Here is an 18,448-nt window from a genome sequence, read left to right as displayed (position 1 = left end):
CACCACTGAAGAGAATTAGTGAACTGGAGGAGACATGATTAAAAAGCATAGCATAGTGGTACCAGCTACAAAGACCAGGGGGGCGGAGGTGGAGGTGAGGAGATGAGAGCAGGTGTCACCTCTTTGCTCATGGTCCCTTAGCACTGCATATTTTGATGTTACATAGAGGCAGTAAACGGAAAACACACAAAAACAGTGTGTACCATGCATATTTGAACTTCAGCTTCACAGCATGTCTTTTTGCCATCCGTGGGAAATTGCTACATCGGCTGCAATGCAGATACATTGAAACCCTAGGAAACCAAGTACACCTGGGGTTGATGTATGGACAGGCATATAGACCCCTTCAGAGTGGGAGCTGCCTTCCATTGTGAATTCATTTACTGGTGCAGCAGGAACCAAAACATGCGTACAGTATGTAGTTGATCCTATAAAGTAAATAATGGAACTTAGGTCTACAAATATTTCATTGGCAAATACGGTTTCTGTTGTTGGGACCTACACAAACCACATCCTCCAGACCCAGGAAAAACTATTTTCACTCAAGAAGTCATAATATCTGAAAGGAGTCAGTCTTAGCAGTTACACAGAAGGACTTAGGGCAAGAATGATATCTTCAAATGCTAATAAAGGCTGAGAGGCCGTGGAATGGGTAACGCATAAATCGAATGCTAAGCTGGAAGAGCTGACCGCTTCAGCAAGAGGAAGATAAGGAGTCCCATGGCAGCTGCAGCATTTGCAGAGAAATCATCATGAAAATTGATTTACAACATCTGGTCCCCCAGGTGTCTTTAAGCTGGCAATTTATGTATTTGTTATTTTAAAAATACAACTACGATTTAGGAAGAACTTTTTTAATAACCTAAAGAAGGGCTATATGACTTCTGACCAGAACGAACAGGTGCAAACCTTTTATATAACAGGGATCATCCAAAATTAGTGTAATCCAAAATATTTATCCAATTTTGAGGGTTCCAGGATCCATGTGAAAAATTTAACAGTTTTTGAAATAATATCTTCAAATTGGTGTAGTTAATCTTCTTAAGGTAGGATTTTAAAGCGTTTCCCACACTGGCACTTCATCTGGCTTGGGACCAACCTCAGAACAAAGCAGAGCCACCTCTCATATACACACCATCACTCCACTGTGGTTAACTTCAACAGCTTGCTTGAAGGAACTTCCTTTCAGAGGAGAGATTGTATAGTTTTAAAGGCACATTAATTTGTATAATATAACCTGCCCTGCTATAAACTACCATTAAAAACCACAGTGTTTTGATTTGGTACTTAGATGATATTTTGGGAGTGAAAATGATCACTAAATATGGTTTTATTATATCCACAAGGACTGTATTAATTTGCCAAAGTTTTGTAACCTCAGGAAGTTATTACTTTCCCTCAATTTGTATGTAACAAAAGTCTTTATGATTTAGTCTGCTGTACTGTAAGTTGGTTATAGTCACTGAAAATACAGTCATTGCCTGAAAAAAAAAGTTTAGTAGAGAAAACAACAGGTCTATTCCCCAAGTCCATGATTTTCTTTTCTGTGGAAATGTTCATTTGTGCCATATATTAGATTCCAGATATGTGATATCATATGCTATTTGTTTTCTCTTTCTGATGTACTTCACTCCGTATGAGAGTCTTTAGTTCCACCCATGTTGCTGCAAATGGCATTATTTTGTTCTTTTTTATGGCTGAGTAGTATTCCATTGTGTATACATACCACATCTTCCTAATCCAGTCATCTGTCGATGGACATTTGGGTTGTTTCCATGTCTCGGCTATTGTGAATAGTGCTGCAATGAACATGCGGGTGCATGTGTCTTTTTCAAGGAAAGTTTTGTCCGGATATATGCCTAAGAGTGGTATTGCTGGGTCATATCGTAGTTTTATATATAGTTTTTAAGGTACCTCCATACTGTCACTTATGATGGCACATGATAATGTGAGAAAAGAGAATGTATACATGTATGTGTAACTGGGTCACCATGCTGTACAGTAGAAAAAAAATAATGTACTGGGGAAATTTAAAAAAGAAAGAAATAGGAAAAATCTACAGTAAGAAAGTCTCACCTGCATTAAATCAGAGGGAAAAAAGAGAAGAGAGAAAGAAGAATCTCTTTATTTTTTTTTATTTTTTATTTTATTTTTTGTCTTTTTGCTATTTCTTTGGGCCGCTCCCGCAGCATATGGAGATTCCCAGGCTAGGGGTCGAATCGGAGTTGTAGCCCCCGGCCTACGCCAGAGCCACAGCAATGCGGGATCCAGTCTGCATCTGTGACCTACACCACGCTCACGGCAACGCCAGATCCTTAACCCACTGAGCAAGGGCAGGGACCGAACCCACAACCTCATGGTTCCTAGCCGGATTCGTTAACCACTGCGCCACGACGGGAACACCAGAAGAGTCTCATTAATAAATTGCCAGGGAGAGCTGGATAGCCATCTGGGGAAAAAACAAACAAAATTCATGACCTGACTACCCATATTCAAAAAATCATCTGTAGATCTAAATGTGAAAGGCAAACTATAAAACTCTGGTGGATTATATTAGAGAATTTCTTCATGAGCTTGGGCATATGAAAGAAAGAAAATTATAAATGGAACTACACTGAAATTAAGAACTTTATCAAAAGACACCACGGAGAGAACAAGAAGGCAAGTGACAGAGTGGGAGAAGAAATAGTCAATAAAAATAAATGACTTGGGCTTGCACGCCTTCCGCTGTGCACTGGCTCTTCTCATGTCTGACCAGCATACACCCTGTCCAGGGGCTCTTTTCCTTCCCCACAGCATGAAATGCATCTCTGTGCTGAGAGTATCTCCACGCAGCCCTCTTGCTGTCTCGCTTCCCCTTTCTCCCTACACCCCCTAAAACACACTTCACGCCTCCCTACCTTGGGGACTTTAGAAACGCTGTCTTGGGTTTCTAAGACACTTAACGTCTTTTCCTACTCTTTCATTTGTCATGTTAAAAGTCACTTCTACAGAAAGCCTGTCCCTGTCCACCCTGCCTAACAGAAGCACCCAGCCAATCATTTTCAGTCACATACAGTTACTGTCTTTGTAGCACTTGTTACAAGCTAGCAATAGTTTGCTTCTTTATTTGTTACTTTACTTGCTATTTGTCTCCTCCACAAAACCCCAGCACTGAGCTTGCAGGACCATCATAGTTATCTGTTCTCCTAAGTACCTAACCCAGTGCTGAACACAGAGAAGTGTCTGAGAAATATTTGTTGAATGAATGGGTGGAGGAATATGGTTCTTCTGGTTTCTTAAGCTAATAGACCCCTTTACACTGTTCTTTGGTGACAGGGTCTAGAACACATGGAGTCTAGAACACCTCGAGAAAGTGAATCTTAAAGTTCTTGGATGTCTCTCTGAAAAGCTGCATGGGAATTATTTTCAGTCTGCTTCTCTGAAGAGTGCCCCAAGAGACAACTCTGATCAGTTATCATTTCCAAAGATGGCCACAAAACACCTCCCATTCCCCATGCTCTTCTTAAAAGTGATATTGACACCCCTCCTCTGGAGAGATAGGGTCTCTATTCTTCCCCTTCAATCCAGGTGATATTATAAATTTAGCAGAAATGATGCTGTCTTACAAGTTCCCTTGAACAAAGAGAAGTAAGAAACGAGGCTCCATCATAAAAGGCAATACAGCTTTCACCTGGTGCCCTTGGCAGCTAGCATGTAGCTATGAGGATGCCCAGGTAGACCCATGGAGACGCCCTGGGTAGGTGTTCTGGCTAACAGCCTCAGCTGCTATAACAGATGAGAGCCAGTATCAGCCATCAGACAGTGACCAAGGAAACTTCTAGTTGATTCCCATGCTCCAGTTATCAAGTAAACCCAGCCTCTGAGTCTTCTCTATCATATAACAGAGATAGGCCATCCCCAGATCTGCCCTCCCCAAACTCCTGCCCCACAAAACCCACAAGCATAACACGATGGGTTTTTGAAACCATTACATTTTGGGGTTTTGTTAGCAGCAGCAGTAACCAGAACACTAAGACTCTTTAATGTTAGTTATAAAAAGATTCCTATTTTCTCAAACATTTGGACAGGTGGTGGTATTGACACAATTGGGAATATTTGAAAATAGAGAAATGGACAGTTCTCTTACTTCTGTACAAAAGTAACAAGCTGTGGGGAGCCAGGGCCAGCTCACACTGGCTTACGATGCACATGTTCCCAAGGTGTATATCTCTTCCCAACCAGCCATGGTGGAAGTATTTACACCATGGAAATTGGCAAGCACTGTAAAAATCAGGGCTTCCCCCCCGCCACACATACACACACACTCCAGAGAAATGGCTTACTAACATACCAGTGAAATATGTGGCTTTCCCTCTTGATAGTAATCTCTCTGCCCTATTACAAAAAAAAAAGAAAGAAAGAAAAAAGTTTGAATTTTTGGCAGTTTGTCCTCCAAGTTTCCTTCAGGGCCTGTCTGTGATGTTCCAAGAGCCATAGGCGGGTTCTCCCTGATCTAATATGCTCCTCTAGCATTTCTACATGGGCTGTCCCATCCCTGCAGTGACCCTGCCACCAAGTTACAGGTAGAGGTGGAGCAAGCCCAGATGTTCCAGGAGGGGCTGAGGGTCCCCACGATCCCCCAAGAAAGAGAGGTTTTCCTTTTTCTACTCAATGTGCATCCATAGAAAGCTCTCCTGCTGGCCACCACTGGGCCATTAAAACCATGTGCAGCAGGCCCAGCACTGCTGCCTTTTCAGGTAGAAAGTCAGGGCAGGCACCCTCCGTTCTCTTGTCTGCAGTGGCTGAAAACCTCGAATGTGACCTCGATGTGCCCAAAAGGATGAAGTGGGCCTACGGATTGAGCCTTTAATAAAGGCTTGTGGAATTCCATTATTAAGTCAATTCTCCCAACGCATAAGTGGTACTTTCTGCTGCTATTTTAATACATTATGTCTCTAGTGTATTTGCATAGCTATTAAATATCTCCGTTATTAGGATAGGAAATTGGGCAGCAAGGGATGAGTATCCAGCCCTGTGTCTGACAAACAGAGTGGGATATGCTGGAAGTGAAACCAAAGTTAGTTTCGCCAAATTAGAATTTGAGGAAGAAAGACTTTAAACTCATGTCATACCCCCTCAGATAATCAGCAATTCAGCTTCTAACTACTTATCCTACAGCTAGACCTATACAGGGACAAATGAACAGATAGCTTTATAAGGATGTTCACCCAGGTATTGTTAGGGTTAATCAATGTTACTAGCTTAAAATGTGGCCACTCATGAAATGAAATATCAAAAGAAAGCCTTTTAAAAAAGGAGTCAGGCCTGTGTGTTTTCTTATAGGGATATCTCCAAAATACCTTAAGTGAGAAAAATCATGGCAATGCAACCTGTAATGTTGCAAATTGGTCAAAAAGAATATATTCGTGTATGTGAGTATATGCATGGAAAAATCTCTGAAAGGAAGCAGGAAAAACTGTTGGGAGGGAGTTAGGGTGAAAAGATAAGAAATTTGGAGTGAAAAAGAGCCTCACTTTTCATCGTAAATGGTTTTGCTCTGCTTGAAATTTGCTACCATATGCATATATTTTTTTCTGATGACACCATTTGTTCAATTATATCATTTTTAAAAATTGAAGTAACATCTGTTTATAACATTATAAGTGTCATGTGTGTGAAATCATAGCCCTAACTCAATAACTTAATACAACTTAATAAAATAATTTGTGTTAAGATGATTGAAATCCTTTTAGGCAATTTTATTCCTCTTCGGTTTCATTGTTCTTGAGCTCTTTCAGTCATCTTTTGCTAGTCAACTATGCCCATGTAAATTCACCCTGATGCCAAGCAGCTCCAAAAAGTGTTTTCTTTTTTTCTTTCTTTCTTTTTTTTTTTTTTTTTGTCACTGTATATTGAGCACTAGAGCAGTAACTGGTGCACAGTGGGGGCAAATACAAAATTAAAATGTATATAGTACGTAAGAGGGTGGCTGGTGCTGTGAAAAAAATTCAGCAGAGTTGCAGAGGGGTGAGGTGTAATTTTTTCAAAAAGTGGTTAGGGTAAGTTTGATTGATAAGTTGATATTTGAGTAAAGACTTAAAAGAATTAGCAAAGCGAGCGACAAGGCTATTGGGAATACGAGATTTCCAGGCAGAAGAGTATCAAGTGCAAAGGCCCTGAGACGGGGTGTGTTGATCAAATAACATGCTCAGTTCATCTACACTACACATTTCAAATACACATAGATCGTTCCTGAGCTTAACACAGGAATATGAACACAATAGATTTGATCAATATCACCATTTCTTTAATTCCCAGGGTTAAAGACACTAACCAAGCAAACGATTATATTGCTACTTCAAGCCAGTGGAGATGACGGCCCTAACGGACATGGAGCAGAGGTTAATACCCAAGAGAATTGAGATGACCCTTCCAAGAAAGCCTGAGTGATTCCTCTGACAAACTTGCTTTTCACAAGGTGCAGATACGCAGGGCAACCCTGAGCCTTGAGACCCAAGCGCCCTTTTATAAGCCTTACCCCAGTGAGGACACACAGCTCACACCTGTCTCATGGATTCATCTTTCAGCTCATACACTTGGCCTCAAGTTCACATTGCCTGATTCTAAAGTCTGATTAGGGTCTGCAACCCCGGGTCTGGAATCCATAAACTTCCCTGTCACCTGCTTCTCAGCATGTCTGACCTTAAGCCATAGCATCTCTGTCACTGTACTGACACCTCATTTCACTTTTCTGCAGGGCTTTCTGATTCTTAGATCCTTCTTCATGGATCTCATCTGACTCGACCTTCACATAACATCTGACACTCTTGATGACTAAACCCTTTCCCCAAACTCTCACCTCCGGCTTCCATGACATAGTTTCCCACTCAACTCAGATCTTTCGTCGTTTCCTCCTTCCCCTGTCTCTCCCTTAACAGTGATGTTCGCAGCGTCTGCGTTGACTCTTCTCTCTCTCCCGGCACTGGTTCTCACTTAAATGCTCATCACACTCTCGCTACATTAATCCAGAGGGAGAAGGGAGGCTCATTCCACATCCATCCCCTCTCCCATCATCCTTGTAATTTATAAGTAATAATGTCACCTGCTGTGGATAATGTTAATCATATACAGAAGAAAACGAGGAGACTGTGAAGAAATACAAAACTGATGCTATTTGTGTCTGTCCAAGCCCAGACCACGTGGCGTAGGAGTAACTTCTCCTCCAAGAGGCACGCTTGGAGTGGGGTTTTTAGCTAAGGAAGCTGAAATCTGAACAATCATATTTTGCTCTTCCCAAAGAAAGACTTGAATAGAAAGATGTGGTCAGAAGGCGGCCTCGAGAAAAACTAACAAATCCGGGCAGCCCTGTGTCCACCGCGCAGACAGGAGGGGAGGGAACCCCTGTGTTCTGACCGAAGAGCTCGCCTCCAGGCTTCATGCTCTGTTCTCCCCGCCCCCACTCCAGCCCCTCTCCACGGTTCGCCTGAAGTGAGTGGCTTATTTTTCTTAGCCAGGAGGCTTAAGGAAAGAATCCCATTTGGGGTATGTGGGTAAAAAAGAAAAATAGAAAAGCCACTGATGTCCCAGCCCCCATCCCAGCCCCTCTCCTACCCTGTCCTCAGGTGGACCCTCCCTGGGAGCAGGCACAGGCTCCACAAGCTGACTGTGACTTAGCACAGATGCGATGTTATCAATTCGTCTGCGACCATCAACTTGGGAGTCTCGCTTCCAGGGAGAGCAAAAGGAAGAGGTTGGGACCTTGAGACCGTGAACTTGGGAATCAAACCAACTGGGTTCAAATCTCAGCTCCGCCGCTTACTGGTTTGTGCCTTTGTAGAGTTTCCTGCCTCCCTGTACCTCAATTTTCTCACCTGCACATTGGGGATAAACAGAGCACCTAACTCACAGGGTTTTAAGCACTCCATGGGTAAATACACTCAATGAGCCAGGACAGTGCCTGGCTGCGAGTTAAATTCTCAATATCATCATAATGGGCAGGAAGAAGCAGGAGGAATACCATGGTCCCAGTTCCGAGGAACTTCATTTCGCCTCACCCAATTTCCACTACGAGAACCAAGCTTGCTTCGCATCAGTTCTTTTCCCCCAAGGCAATTGCATCAGAAGCATGGGGCTTATCTCTCTCTGGTTATTTTTTCTAAGACCCAAGCAGAAGGAGGAATCAAATGACTATTTGCTAAATGGTTTGTCTTCCTCAGGGCAAAAAGTTTAATGAGAACATTCTTCCGGCTGGTTCCTATGGAGAGTGCAAAGTTACTTTTTGAATTATGACATATTTTGAGCTAAATATTTCTATCTAAATCCTGAACACTTCCATAGCCTTGTGTTTTCCTTAAGTTATTTGTTTGCCTTTTAAAAAAAAAAATAAAGGAGCAAAAACCATTAGTAGAAAATAACTCTCATATATAAATCAAAACAGCTCTGTTGTTTTTAATCCCAACCACAAGTTTAGCAATGCACAAAAAAGGCACAGTCTCGACAGTACCTGGAAACATGTTCATGAGTATCCTGGACTAACAATCAATAGGAATCATTCATTCACTTCCCTACCTTGGATTTTATGCTCACCAAGCAGCCTGCTAGTTATAATCCGTCTTACAGGTAGAGTATGTATTGAGAGGGGAACTTAAGTCTTGGGGGAGAATTGAGTATTTCTATTTCTCACTCTAAATTAATGAATTGACATGGTGGTTTGCACATCAATCTCTTGTGAGTTATATGTATATAACACAGCCATTAAAACACTAGTTTAATTCTGGGAGCCCAAGCAAATGAGGGTTCCCCACCCTCTACAGCCTCTAGGATGCTATGGTCATACCCAATGTGGTTGCCATTCTGTGACCCCTGACTGCACCTGCTAGTTTACCTTTATAACATATCCCCTTGGTTCTTAGTTATAGCAGCAATTACCATAGTTACATCTGCTACTGTGACGTCTATCTGCATCTGCCTAGCAGACCCTAACTGAATGCCCCATAGGCATTTCAGGTTCAGTGTTTCTAAGACGTAGTTCATAGTCTCTCGCCCTGCCAGCCCATTCTTCCTGCTGCTCCCACAGGCACAGGGGATGCTGGAAGAGCTTTAAGCAGGGTAGAAACATGATCCAGTTTGCATTTCTCTAAGAGTTCTCTATCCAGTGTAGAGAATAGATTGTTAGAGAGCAGAAGTGGCTGTGGAGGGCCAGGCAAGAGGTTACGACAGTCACCTAGATCAGCCGTGATGCTGACCCAGACCAAAGGATGCCATTGGAGAGGGAGAGAAGAAACAATTACGAGATATAGATGAGGTCTATTTGTGATGACTGGATGTGAAAGGCGGGACAGATGAAGATATCAAAGGTGACCCTGGTGTCTGGTGGATGATGGGATCGTTCACAATGAAAAGGCAGCAGGTTTGGGGAGGAAGGTCATAATTTTTCTTTTGGACGTGATGGATTTGACACACCTCTGAGACATCCAAGAGAAGATTCTGTGTAGGGAATTGGCGTCAGCGTTGGAGCTTAGCCAGGAGAAATGGGTCCGAGACACAGATTTAGACCTTGTCAGCCTGTCGATGGTATTTGGGTTCGTGGGCATGCATAGAGTCATCCAGGAAATGATTAGAGAATGAGAAGAGAAAGAAAGCAATAGAGGACTAGAACAGAGGGAGTCCGATGCAAGAAGCCAGACTGTCCTGTAGGATCTGGCAAAGGAATCTGAGAAGCAGGGTCCAGAGCTGTGGGAGGAGGACCAGAAGGGCTGATGTCGAAGGAAGGGGAGGCTCTAGGGCGGGTGCAGGGCCACTGTGTGTCCTGTGGCTAAGAGGTCAAGTTGAAGTGCCTCTAATCTTTCTCTTGGGAAAAATTCCATAAGAGAATTGGAAAATGTTTATTACAAAAACCAAAAAACCAAACCAACCAACCAACCAACCAAAAAAACAACTCTCTGGATAGCCATAGGTTATGGCTTGAAATGCAATGTATATCCAAATTATATATAATAAGGAAACTTTTCAAAAATGATTTATGCAGCATCAAAGTAGAGAATTGGAAAAAAAAAACCCACATAATTGTTCATCCAAAAAGTTCATCATTGTAAAGTCAGACATCTGCATGTTTCCAAATATTTCAGTGTTTGGCATCATGTAAACCACATGGGCAGATGTTTGGCTGTTTTTTTTTTCTTCCCCAAGAATCATCTGGATATTTAGCATTATGTGCAATGCAACCTAAAACTTGGCACACAGCTCACTGACCCACATTGCCACCTTTCTAACATAAAGCGGGTGGTTGCACCATGATCTTTTGGGTTTATGCACCAATGGTTTCTTAAATCACTTAGAACACCATTTGTCAGTGTTCCCAGACTCACAGATAAAATATCACATGCATTCCCTCCCACCATGAAGCCAAATCCAGATACATTTTGAGTCAGTAGCATAAGCCCTCCGAGATCCTCACATGGGGCTTTGCTTGTTTCCTAGGTGACCAAGCTGTGCAGCTAGTTACTATTCCAAAGCACACAGCCAGATTCCCATCACTATGATATATTCCATTTTCTATTCAATTTCATCCCCGGGAGGAAACTCAGGGGTTATACGGAATTGCGCGTTTAGACTTGCCCTTCTGTCAAACGTTAATAGGATCACGGAATCATGATGCAGAGGGAGACGGAAGTCATGGACTCATTTCACTCCCCATCAGCAGGAGAGCGTTTAATGTAATCCTGAAGAACTAAGGAATCCTTGCGTTGAAAAGACAGCTCCTTTCCCCTCCAGAAGAGGAGATTCTACCACCTCCAGTAAACAATTGGCAGGGCTTGGCAACCTCTTCCCTGTGAGAATCCTGGGTGACGTGGCATCAACTCCCATCAGAGGAGGAGATGCCTAGTCAAAAACACACTGGGAAGAAAATGACCAGATTCACTTACACATGATTCAGATAGAATAGTTTGAATTCTGGAAAATATTACAGAAAAGTGAAAGCATCAAAACCCAGCCAGTTCACAATCTAATATTTTCCACTTTAGATTACTCAAGCCAGGAAGTGTCCAGAGATCACTTAAGTCAGTTCTGGAGGAGTTGTGGGATTTAACTTCTGTCACTCAGTATACTCTTTTTTCATGCTTCTTCCAGTAAATAGATCTCCCAGTGGGATAAAAATTATTTGAACTGTGTCTGCTCTGGTACATATTCAGCTGTGCCCATGATGAATGCTTTAATAAAACTAAGTCTTTTTTTTTTTTAAATGAGAGTGGATAACTTTGAACATTTTTCTAGTTTCCTCCAAGGGATTAGAAAAGGCATCAGAGGCCACTAGCAGTTAAAGGACCTGGCATGGTCACTGCTGTGGCATGAGTTCAATCCCTGGCCCAGGAACTTTTTTGTGAGTGGGCACAGCCAAAGAATAAGAAAAGGCATCAGAACATCCACAGCCCAACCATGTGCTCAATCACCCTTTCAGCAGCACTGGCAGAACACCTACGGTATACTAGGCTCACTGTTAAGTGCTAGGCATAGAGGCATCTGTGTGACATAGATGCCTCTGTAATAACATCTTATGTCAATCACTATAATTGATTGAAAGTATGGTGGAGAGTGGAATCGTCTGATCTTGGTGACACGTATTATTCAGAGGTGGAAAGAGGGAAGGATCAAAGCAGCATATAAACAAATACAAAATAGCCACTTTGTTAAGAAAGCATAAATAGGGAGCTCCATCTAGTGAGGAAGGAAGCAATGATTGAGAGGCCATCTGATGACCAAGTGAAGCAGGTGAAAAGAATCCCAGCTAGAGAAACTGGCATGACAAGGACTTTGTGCCTGGAGAGGAAGTGCCTTGGTCATTTAAGGAACTAAAATGGGCCAGTGTGGTTGAGCACAGAGAATGCAGAGAGAACTGGGGTGGGGACCTGTGATCGCACATGGCTGGAGGTTTGGTACAGTTCTAGTCTCCATCCTCAGAGCAACAGGAAGCTCTTGCAATCCTTCAGGCTGTACAGAGACTGCCACAGCTAGATTTGTTTTTCAGGATGAGCACGCTGGTTACAGAACACTGGCTGGATGAGGGACAAGAATGGTTGCGGGGAGCCGTTTGAAAGATTAGCATAATAAGCGAGCCTAAGAGAAGGGAGGAATGGACCAAGATGACAGCAGTGCAGATGAAGACAGGAGACAATCTCAGGGCACATGCAGCAAGCAGAAATGGCAGGACTTGGTGATGGATTGATAAATGGTTCAGGGGAAAGGGAGTTTTCAAGGATGAAACCTCTGGCTTGCATCCTAGGATTAGTGATGATCCCACTTACTGAGATGCGAGACAGAGACGAGAATCACGGCAGGGTGAGGGGCTGCAGGGGATGGAAGTGGCCATCGCGAGTTCAGTTTTGTCTGACTTTAATCGGAAGTCTTTTAAGCATCTAAGAACGTATGTCAAGGAGATGGTAAGATGAACGAATCCATTGTACAGAAGAGGTGGCGCAGCCGGGGGTTACAATGGGAATCCTACGTGCATCAGTTGAAATCGTGCGCTGAGGGAGAGAGTACAAAGAAGAGAAGAGAGCCTAGGAACAGATTTCGAGGACACAGTCCATGAAGACGGCAGAGGAGGCTGCGTGGGAGACAAAGTAGATGGGACCGGAGGATGGGACAAAAACCAAGGAGTGTTATACTCTGGGATCCAAGGGAAGTGACTGTCCCCAGAAGAAGGGTGGCACCAGCGTCTCAGGAACCTGTAACCCATCTGGAAGGGAGGGAAGCAGAGAGGGCAAATATTGTCGGTGCTTTGGGGAAATGTGCAGAGTGAAGGAGTGGCAGGTGATGACAGAGGATACGGGGATCAAAAGCTTCTCGCCCCCCCCTGCCCCCCGCTTGTTTAACATGAGAGAGATGACTATTTAAATGTTAGTGGGGGAGACCTTGGGAGAGGCTGAAGACACAGCAGAGAGAAGGGCTAAGCAGTAGTTTCTGGAAGGGATAAGAGCTGTAGGTGGAGGGATTTTATTTTGAGGACAGTCATTGTGGGTGTTGACAACCCACACAAGTGCCACAGCAAGCAGCGCTCTTGCCAGCATCAGAGTCCCAAAGACGCAGTCAGTATCTCTTCTCATTGCCACCCTAAGGCGTCTGCTCTAGCCAGGGTGCTGCCTACTGGTCGACCCAGCAGAGTGGGGATCTGAGCCTGAGGCTCTGCTCAGCCACCTTGCAGCCTGCCCAGCGGGGCAGCCTTCTCGTTCAGGGACCCACAGTACTTGGAAACCTATAGCATGAAAAGGGGCTCTGGATGCCCAGACAGCTCTGGCAAAGAAGCTAGCAAACGAGGTGACCAATTGTGTTACATAAAAGGTCCAGAAATTTACGGGGGTGAGGAGGACCCTCTCCTGACTTTGGGTTGGAAAGAGGTTATCACATTGTTTTCAAACTGTCGGGTTACGTTTTCGCTGCTAAGGGCAAGAATCATGCCTTTTTATTTGGGTCCCCAGTACCTATCGCTGTTCCGGATACAGAGCAATTAACTGACGGACCAGGAGGATAGGATCCCTCACGGCAGTGGAAAGAAGGGGCGCGGAGAGAGAAATGAGACCGGAAAGGGAGCCTGGATGGAGGATCAGCCCGGGATTGAGGTGTTTGCCCAGATTCTGTGAGTAGATGGTAGCCATGGATGTTCTTAAAGCTGCGGATCTATCCAGAGACTTTTCAGGGTGGCTCAACTCTGAAATGCGTAAATAGAAGGCCGAATGAGGTTAAGGAACAGGTAGGGAGATGGAAACAGGAGTAGGAAGGACTGGAACATAAACTTGTGTCTTGGAGTTTTAGGCTGCGGCTGGAGCAGCTGTAAAATAAAGGCCGTACTGGGGTGGAAAGGCTGATTGTGAGCCAAAGGCCAACGTCCTCCTTGGCCTGCAGACGAACTAGGAGGTCTGTAATATCAACCCACCAGAAGCAAGGGCACGGGGCTGGGGTGGGAAGGAGGCGGAAGGGAAGGCAGAATAGCTTGAACCTCAAAGAAGAAAGGTCGCTGCCCTTCCTCTTTCTCTCTGTTTGGTGAATTCTCTTCAGTCCTTAAGTCTTGTTCTATTCTGTGAAACTTTGCCCCATCCCTTTCTTCTCGTTCCCCTGCTCCCCTCCCACCAGGCTCAGGATGTACTCTTTCCTCGCTTCCACTGGCTCTAACCGCACTCTACACATCTTCCCAAACCAAACTGTCACGTGTCTATCATAATAACATGAATTACATTGTATCGAGGTTTTTAGTTTAATTGCCTGGACTCCCCAGTCATGATGTCAGGGCTCAAGGGCAGGGTCTCTATCTTCTTTGTGTCAAATCCAGCAGGATCCCCAAGTCAGTATCTTTTGAGGAGAGCGTGCATGCGTGGCTTTGGTGTGGAGAAGGGCAGGTGCATTTGGACAGTCAGATACAAAACCCGAGAGAGCTCACAAAGTGAGAGAGAGATCCGCAGACTGAAGGCAGAGCAAATGCTAATTAATATGCAACACTTCCCACGTGCCCAGCACTAGCTCGGCACTCTATGTAATAACTTCATCTTCGCAAGAGTGCCTGTGATGCAAGCAAGGAAACTGACTCTCAGAGAGGTTGCAAAACTTGCCCCAGATCAGAAACCTGGTAAGAGAGGTTTGAACTCAAGCAGTCTGGCCAGCATCAAAACTCAGACCCACTCACTACGCAGACTATCCTGCCTCCTACATGAGGCATCTTCAAAGGAGTGTTATGAGCTAAATATCATGCCTCCAAATTCACATATGGGAATGCTAATCCCCGCTACCACAGAATGTGGTCATATTTAGAGATGAAGTTTTCAGGAAAATAAATTAAACTGAGGCCATTAGGGGAGTCAGTCTGACTGGTGTCTTTACGAAAAGAGGACATTTGGACAAAGACACCAGGGATGCTCACACAAGAATGACCACGTGAGGACACAATGAGAAGGCTGCCACCTGCAAGCCAAGGACAGAGATCTCAGGAGGAACTGAATTTGCCAACACCTTGATCTTGGACTTGGAGCCTCCAGGACTGTGAGAAGGTAAACTCCTGCTGTTGAAACCATCCGGGTGTGTGGCATTTTGTTCCGGCAGCCCTAAGACATGAGCCCAGGCACCTGGAGCAGTGGAAGACTGGGTCCCTGAAGGAAAGTGTGAGCATAAGAAGAGGGCGGAGAGCCAGCCTTTGTGAGTCTACAACGTTCATATGACAAATAGGTGACTGACCACAGTTCCCAGAGGGCAAGTCCATCGTCTCAGGGGCTGGGAGGCCGTGTCCTGAGTCTAGCATTGCCCTGTATTTGTAAATTGCCACAGCACTTTTCCAGGGGTCTTCTGGGTTCCCATCTATTTTTTTTTCTGCCCACCACCTGGCAGTTGGAGGGGTAGCCATGGGCACGCAGTGGGGCTTCTGGCCTTGGACTTCAGATCTGACCATAAACTGCAGGCTAAGGCTGCAAGGCAGGACCACTCTCTCTGCTCTCCCCTATCCAAGCGGAGTCATTTATATTTTAATAAGATTATTTTCCAACTCAACAGTTTATCTTTAGTTTCATTTATCCCTTTGCCATCTGGTCCCCTTATGCTTGCCTGTAAGGCTAGTGGCTTTCTTTGTCTAAGTAGATTTGTCAATAGTTTATAATTTTTCTCGTCATGATCATAATATTTATTTTTCACATCAGACAAACTCTTCTGGAGACTTGGAAGAAAGAGATTTTTTTTTCATGTCTCTCTTTAACCTGAAATGTTTAAGTCTGGGAAATGTATTTTTTTTTTTTTTTAATACAGAATGAAATAAAAACAAAAGAACAACACTTCCCAAACCAACACATCTTCCAGTTTGATTTGCTCCTGGATACCTTAAACTAGTATTTCGTTTAAAGAGCAGTATTAGAGGAGGCTAGCCTGACAGCAAATGATCCAGAAGGTTTAGACTCACACAATGAAGGGGCCCAGCCTCCCTCTATCTTGAAACTCAAGCCCAAGCAAATCCCGTGCCCAGAAGATTTTTCTGTGTTTCCAATCGCTAGCCCTTAAATGCCTTATCTTAAAGCTACGTAAGTAGAAGGTAAAGTCTATTGTTTAGAACTTTGGGCCTTCGTGATTACGAGTGTACCTCTTTCACTTGCAAAGCTGACACTATTTACTATGAGATTATTTCGAATTTTTTCCTCCTCTAAAGGCCTTGATATTCCAGTTTTACTCTAATGGCCAAGGGTGCCTGTCAGGGGCATGTGGGGCTTCCTCTAAGGATGCTGGGCTTGGTGGGAAGGCCAGCCCTGCCCACAGGGTCTGGAACAAGATAAAGTGCCCTCTCCCAACCTCAAAAGCTCCATGAGGCCAGCCACTGTCTCTGACTTGTTCCCCCAGTGTGTCCCTGGCCCCAGCCACTGCCTGGCACACTGCGAATGCTCAACGAATAAACAAGTGCTCTTGTTTTTTAAGGCATCCCAGTGGGCGACAGCATCCGCAGAGGCTGGAGCGAATATTCTAGGTGAAGTACAACATGAGAGTGTCCTCGTTTCTGTCTGAGAAAAAGCCATTTAAAAATCAGTGACATCTTGTATCTGTATGCTTCACAGTTTCTAGAGGGCTTCGAGTCTCCTGTGAGATTGATGCTAGCCATGCCCCATTTTAAGGACAGTTGGAAGCCTTACCAGGTTTTTGTGAGGATTAAAAAGAGCGTGTGCATAAGGCCCCCACCTCGAGTTTCTGCGACAGCTGAGGCCCTACCCTGTTCCTCTAGTGACAGGATGGATTCTGGTTCAGAACTCAGCTTTCACATTTCCTGGCCTATTACTCTACCTCAGTGCCCCTGGCACGGGCCTCAGACCCGGATGGCAACATCTTTAAGGCAGCAGGCAGGGCACTCTAAGCTGACTGGTGACAATCCTCTGCCCTCCTCTTATAGGGGAGTGGGTGGGAGGCTGTTACACCCCCATAATTAAAGTGATCACCATTCAATATCTGGAAGGGGAGCCCAGGAACTGTGGAAAGCTCCTGGGTGAAATACACAAGGTGATCACTACAAGGGGCTCTTTTTATATAGCTGCTAATAGCTCTTTTACCAAAACAATGACAAAGAGAGGCTCCTAAAATTGAGGCACCACTAGACTGTGCCAGTGGTAAAAAACTGCCCCCTGCAGGTGAGGAGACCTGAATCAACGTATCATTTTGCAAGGAGGCCAGGTTTTTGCTGGACTGATCTTTCTCTGGATACTTGAGCGAGACTAAAGTAGTTTAAGCAGCATCTCTCTTTTTTTTTTTTTTTTTTTTTGTCTTTCTGTCTTTTTAGGGCCACACTCGCGGCATGTGGAGATTCCCGGGCTAGGGGTCGAATCAGAGCTGTAGCCTCCAGCCTACACCACAGCCACAGCAACGCCAGATCCAAGCTGTGTCTGAGACCTACACCACAGCTCACGGCAATGCTGGATCGTTAACCCCCTGAGCGAGGCCAGAGATCGAACCTGCAACCTCATGGTTCCTGTTCGGATTCGTTAACCACTGAGCCATGACGGGAATTCCAGCATCTCATTTTCTAAAGGCCATGCTAATTTCACTCTTTCTTCTCTGCCCTTTTGCTTAGTGTCATCTTCCTGAGGCTGTGACTGGACCCAGCATCAGCCTTCTAGGTAGATGACAAGGACCCCACCCACATTAAACGGGCCACCTGTCTCCTCCACTCACTCACTGGGTGGCCTGGGGTAGGGCACCTGACCTCACTAGGATTTGGTTTCTTTGACTGCAAAATGTAAAAGTTAACCTACTTCAAAGACCTTTGCTGAAGATTAAATGAGGTGAGACATATGAATTGCTCCTGCCCAGAATAGACAAAGGCAGGTTCCCTCATGGCTGTAAGGATAGCAAGATGGCAGGATGTTCATTATAGGTACCTCTCTGGCCACTTTTATCGTTCCCTTTCGTCTGGTTTCATTGACATTGCATTTGTTCTTCTACTTTTCAAATAGGCTATAATAGTCTATTGAATTCACGGAGATGTCACATTCATACAGACACGCCTCACTGACATCTTTGCCATTCCGTGTTCTTCCGCTCCCCCAGCTCGCCTTCCCTCCCCCTCTAATCCCGTGCCCAGTGCCCTGTCCTGCCTCACACTTGCTGCTCTTGCCACCTGGAAGCTCTCCTCACTACCCCCTCCACTCTGGGGCTGCTTCCCTTTCATTCACTCAGCACAGATTTATTGCTCGGGGATTATTCCAGGTGCTGAGGCTACAGCAGTGACCAAAACAGAGTTCCTGCTCTCCCGGAGCTGCCATTCCGGGGGTAGGATTGGGGAAGGAAGAGCAGGCAATTAGTCGATATACCTGTCATGTGTCAGAGGCTGGTAGAGTTAGAAGAAAGAGCAGAGCGAGGTAAGGGGATACTGGGGTGTAGGTTGAGCTGGGAAGGGCTCTCTGCTGAGGGGCCATTTGAACAGAATCCTGAAAGACATGTGGCAGGAGCCTTGCAGAAA

General features: G+C 44.7%; 1 pseudogene; it reads left to right on the top strand.

The window, feature by feature from the left end:
• Positions 1-232: 232 nt before the first annotated feature.
• Positions 233-756, top strand: LOC110255773 (PRELI domain containing protein 3B pseudogene; annotated as a pseudogene).
• The last annotated feature ends 17,692 nt before the right edge of the window (positions 757-18,448 follow it).

Source organism: Sus scrofa, chromosome 11, assembly GCF_054392235.1.
Source record: "Sus scrofa isolate SSC_HxYL_T2T_F1_AM1 chromosome 11, Sscrofa_HxYL_maternal_Yorkshire_Landrace_v2.0, whole genome shotgun sequence".
In the NCBI taxonomy this organism is placed as follows: Eukaryota; Metazoa; Chordata; class Mammalia; order Artiodactyla; family Suidae; genus Sus; species Sus scrofa.
This window is presented reverse-complemented; position numbering and strand designations above follow the sequence as displayed.